The following is a 6,000-nucleotide window of genomic DNA, read 5'->3' as shown; positions in this document are numbered from 1 at the left end:
TCCAACAAAAGATAGAATTCTTCGGATACACATTTACCCAAGAGGGCATAAAGGTCGACCCATGGAAATCCCAAGCCATCAAGATCGCAGCTACCCCACTCTCCATGGCGGAAGTACGCAGCTTCCTGGGAATGGCCACGTACTGTGGCCACTTTATTCTGGACTTGGCCACCCTTGCAGAGCCCCTCCGAAACCTCACTCGGGCAGACGCCATGTGGCAGTGGGGTCCAGCCAAAGAGACGGCGTTCCAAGCCGTCAAGAAAGCCCTCCTCGTCCACACCACGCTGGTGTACTTCGACCCAGGGAAGAAGACAGAAATACTGGTAGACGCCAGCCCCGTGGGCCTAGGGGCCGTCCTCACACAAGAGCAAGAGCCCGGACGATGCGCTGATCTAGCATACGCCAGCAAAGCGCTATCCACAACTGAGAAGCGATATTCTCAAATCCAGAGAGAGGCCCTAGCCATCCATTGGGGCTGCAGACACTTTCACCTGTACATATGCGGACGCCCATTCACTGTAGTCACGGATCACCAACCACTGGTGCCGCTATTCAAAGGATCAGCGCCTCACCAGCCGTCACGCATCGAAAGATGGGCCATCGGGCTCCAGCACTACGACATGGATGTGGTCTACCGGCCCAGCGTCAAGAACCCGGCCGACTTCCTGCCACGACACCCAGACACAACCAGAGAAGACAGTGAAGAACCCAACAGTAATGACACTGAGACACACCTAGACATGATCGCGGCACTGATGTGTCCCCGAACACTGACGCTCGAAGAAGTAGCTATTGCGGCCGAGCAAGACCCAGTCATGATCAAGGTCCGGGACACTATCCGAGGAGGGCTGTGACGTCAATTCTTATAGTCTGCAAACACATGGTCAAGCCCAGAGAAAGAAAGCCTGATGAACATGTGGAGGGTCCGGAATGAACCAAGCCTCGCTCAAGGAGGCATTCTCCTCAGAAGACCCCAACTCATTATCCCAGCATCCCTGCAGCTACGGGCAACACAACTCGCCCACGGTGGGCACCAAGGAGTGGAAAAGATGAAGGCCTGCATGAGGGAGAAGGTCTGATTCCCAGGGATGGATACTTGAGTAGAAGAGACCATCCGGAAGTGCCTGTCCTGCCAACTAACGAGCGGGCCCGAGTGACCAGCACCCATCCTCACAGAAGAATACGGCCAAAGCCCATGGGAAAAGGTGAGCGTGGACTTCGGGAGTTTCCCTGATGGGCGTGTCACACTAGCCCTCATCGATAGCTACTCAAAATACCCGGTGCTAGAAGTTGTGCAGTCAACCGCCTTCCAGCATGTTGGTCCTGCCCTAGAGAAGAAATTCGGCATGTTCGGATGTCCGGATGAACTCCCCAGCGACAATGGGCCCCCGTTCCAAGGACACGAATTCCGCGAGTTCATGCACCACCATGGCATCGGCATCGGCACCGGCGTATCACCCCACAATGGCCCCAGGCCAATGGGGAGATTGAACATCTCATGAGAACAATAAACAAAACCCTCTACATTGTCGTGGCAGAGCAAAGCAACCCAGAACAAGAACTGCAGAAGTTCCTGCGGGAGTCTCGGAGCACGCCGCACTGTCCAGCACGCCAAGCACCCTGGGCGCTAATGTTCAATGGCACTTGCCGAGATGGTCTCCCCACTGCGCCGGGGTGGTCTCCCCCTCCATTTGACAAAGTAGGTGCCCTCAGTAGGAAGAGAGAAGCGCAACAACACCGCCAGCCAAGCTCGGAAAGTGGCATTCCCCCAGTTACAGCAAGGAGACACGGTCATCATGAAGGAAACCTGGGGGAAAATTCTGGACTCGGTACGAGCAGGGATACTGGACAGTGATCAATAGACAAGAAACCATGGTGACTGTCGAGAAGGAGGGAGAAACAGTGAACCGCAACATCTTGTTGTTCAAACAAATGGACAGGCCCAATCAGCCCACTGGTGTTGCTGATCACGGTGAGGAGACCGAGGCCAGCCAAGAGGAGTCCCAAAAAGCTGATGACCACCATCCAGGGGTGACTCCGTCGCCGGCAAGTCCGGGGGTTGTCTGCGAAACCCCCAGTCTACCTCCGGGACCCAGCACCCCGGTCCCTGCCTCAACCACCGGCCGGGGCCTCTCCAGGTACGCCCTCAGAGAGAACCCTCCGCCGAGCACTTGTCTGAGAGACTTTGCCTGTCAAGTAAGTGAACCATGAGACTTTTGAGATCCAGTCAAGGACTGAGTTAAGATGGGATGTGACGGTCAGTGCACCAGTGTTTACCGCTGGCGTGCGCCGAGAGTTCACCGCCCCTGCGCTCACGCCGGCTGGTGTGAGTGCGTCTATAAATAAAGGTGGGCGGAGCTGCAAGTCAGTCCGTGCCGAACTGTAACACTGTGTGCGCATCATTATTTCGCGGTGCGCTGCAAGGGCCCCGCGCACAATTACAGCGGGAAGGTGCCCCCCCAGATCATTGGGAGGGTGCCCCCCCAGATCATTACAAATGCTGCATCAGATGCCCCTCGCTGGTGGAAGGACATGTGGCTATCTCTTTCCAATCCTAGTCACACAGAGCCGGATCCTCGTTTACGCATGAAGGGTTGATAAGCAGCCTGCGTAACCCACACCGGACTCTGTCTCCGCAGTCTGTCCTTCCCAGACTCCAGTTGCCTCAAGGTCCAGAGACCCCTCTGGAGGGCAGAGGTACTGCCCTGGAAACCCGTCATTAAAAGAACCCGGACCCCGGAGCAGTCCTTTTATGTGCTCTGAATTCCATCGTCGGGGCCATCGGGACATTGCCCTCACATCAGAATGTAACTAATTAAATATATAACGGGCCTCTTGCTCCCAAAGCTCTCCTACACATGAGGGCTTCTGTGGGGGCTGGCTTCTAGTTCTAACACGTTCATTCGTAAGCAACTCTAGCACACAACACCATTTCTGTACATTCTTTTTAGTGTACTGTCACAGTCCGACAGGTTTACACATTTTTATGTGTGGTGATGGGTGCCACCCCTGGCATTTCTTTGTTTGTCATATTGTTGATAGAATGGTACCCTAGTCTCCACCTAGGAATGTGTATTATTAGCACACGCTACATGTAACTTATTTTTAAACCTGTAATATGTACCCTAACTAATTTTGCATTGTTCGCTTTCGTGGTGTGTAATCTCTTGTCTGTAATCTGAAAATAATATCCTGACCCTATATAGAGCGCTCGAGCTGCGGCTGAAATAAATAAAGGGATTAGGAAAGTGGAGAGAGCAGGTACTCGTTTTTTGCTGAGTGGAAAGAGAAAATGAGATGGACAGTGGGGAGAATGAGAGACTTCTTGGAGAATTAGTGGAAAATGTGTGAGACCAATGAATGGAGAGGAAAAGATGCTTCAACACCCCATCGGGGTAACAAGCGCTATATAAATGCAATCCTTTTCCCCCTCTTCTATCCCCCCGCTATCCTCCTCAATCCAAATAAGTGACTGGTATCCACCACTTAAATTTACTTGCATGTTTCACTTCAGTAATTCAACACTAATCCTTTATGGGTTCCGGAGTAGCATGCCACTCGCCGAAAAAGCGCTTCAACGCCTTGTCAGGGGTAGTAAGCGCTATATAAATGCCATTACAATAAAATCAAAGTACATAGTGAAGAAGAAAAAAATAATTATAGAGTAAGAAGTAGAGCAGGCGACTGCGTGTGATTTTAGAAGGAGAGAACATGAACTGAAGAGTAACAAGCATTGGCATAGCCAATAGGTCTCACCTTTGGGACCTTATTAGTGTTTAGCCATGCAACAGTTGCATAACTAAATACTTATAAAGTCCCAAAAGCGAGACCTATTGGCTATGCCAAGCGGCCGTGCCGCCGCGAAAGTGAAAGTGATCGCGATCAAATATCAAAGCGGCTGTGCGTCCGCGAAAGTGAAAGTAATCGCGGTCAAGCGCGACGCGCGCGCCCACGCACATGCACTGTAGCTCTAGGCTGGCCTGGTAACACTTTTTGGAGCCCTCTCAAAAAGTCTCGCCAGATCAGCGCTTGCGCTGGGTCAGGCGAGACCTAAGAAGGAAAAAGAGCGGAAGAGAAAGATACAGGGGATCAGATACACTTACATATAGGTGTAAATATATGTAGACTTGGGACAGAGTGAGAGAACAGGAGAGAGAACAAAGGGGGCCCAATACCACAATTAGAACCACTGTCCCGACAAACTCACACTCACATATTTAAATGGACATGGTATAGGGAGATTGACGCGGCAGAAAGACTGTCCTGCGTCACAGAGTGCACGGTACGCTGGTTTTACGCAGCACATCACATGCTCACATTCCTCTTTAGGGTAAGTAAGTACCTCCTGCCAGCCTGCCAGCCCGTGCCCGCTGGTTTGGGTTAAACTCCCATAAACAAACGCGGCAGGAAACACCAGATCCGTGGCTGTGCCGGTCTGCAGCTTCTGGTTTGCACGGCTCGTGTGCAAAGTGTGCATTGTGCTCCTAACCACAGCATGAGAATGTCATTGATCTTTCATTTTTAATTGACCTTTAACTGTGATTTATATGTGGATGTATGGGATTTTTATTTAACATTCGTTGAGGTGTTTGTACAGAAAGCTAGTCGTAACATCACTTTAACTTTTGTTCTTTAGTGAACATCGGGGCTTTTAATGAGGCACCATAGGTTCCTGCCTTCAGTCCTCTGCAGCTTCCCTTGGGCACAGCCTTGTACCCTGTTCAGCAGCAGTTTGGCTGCAGAGTTTGGCCTAGAGTCACATCCCTCCGTGGGAGCCTGCAGCCGGGCACATCAGATGCTGCCCACAGGGCCCGGCCGCCACCAGCCTTAGCCCCATCCCTTTGCAGGTGTCCAACCCCCGATCTGTGCTCAGCCTTAGGTCATGCACATCAGAGCTGTCACAGGCTCTGGTCTCTGGCCAGGCCATGCACACATCCCTCCGATGGAGGCTTCAGCCATGCACATCACATGCTGCCCACAGGGCCCGGCCGTCACCAGCCTCAGCCCCATCCCTTTGCAGGTGTCCATCCCCCGATCTGTGCTCAGCCTTAGGCCATGCACATCAGAGCTGTCACAGACTCTGGTCTCCGGCCAGGCCTTGAACCTGTCTCCTCATAGATGGCCAACCCCCACTGCTCTTGGCTGAAGGCGTTGGCGGCAGAAACTGGCCAAGTCCTACTCACACCACGGCATGTGCGGTCAATGCGCAAGGATGGCCGTTGGCCAAGAGCATCTGTAGTGACATGAATGCTATAACATATATATAATTTACAGGAAGCACAGATTCTATGCTGGATTCACACATTCTGAGACCCAGTTCACTCTCTGGACCCAGTAAGGGCCCAGAGTTTGCAAATCCATCATTGAAATTGCAAATCACAAAACGAAATCATGCTTTTGATAATTATTTTGTTCAGAAGGTTCCTTTTTGGGCCCTCCACATGGCCCTGGCTGTGATGGTAGGTTCCTCAAGCCCCTTATGTGCTCTTTATTTTGATATTTCCTAGCGCATTACTCGATGCACCATGTTTATAATGGCAGTCACAACATAAATATGTGTGTGGAAGCTAGCCAATGAGAGCACGGCAAAATCACAAATCTGCAGCCAGATTTGAGGAAGTGCGAAAGATAAAGGGAGAAATGGTTCCTTTGTTCAATGGTTTGCCTCTAGTTTTGAATTGGATTCTGAGTAGGCGATATGTTTATCCAAGGACATTCTGCAAATTAAGGGGCCAGACTGTAACATTTTTAAATACAAATTCTTTAAGCTACTAAATGTAATTACACCGAACCAAGTAAAAGCAGTTCCTCGAGTGAAGTTTTATTTACATTCGAAGTTTGGTGTAATTCCATTCAGCCATTTTTAGGTTGAGCCTGGGCAGCGCATGTGCGAGCCATGCTGCATTGGAGTATGTACTTGAAGCCCCACCCACTCTCCACCCATATTTGTCATTGGCTTGTGTCATTGTCCTTCGAAAATGCTGGCTTCTGATTCGTTAT

The sequence above is a fragment of the Triturus cristatus genome, chromosome 11, assembly GCF_964204655.1.
Source record: "Triturus cristatus chromosome 11, aTriCri1.1, whole genome shotgun sequence".
In the NCBI taxonomy this organism is placed as follows: domain Eukaryota; kingdom Metazoa; phylum Chordata; class Amphibia; order Caudata; family Salamandridae; genus Triturus; species Triturus cristatus.
The sequence above is the reverse complement of the archived record's forward strand: the minus strand, read 5'-3'. Positions refer to the sequence as shown.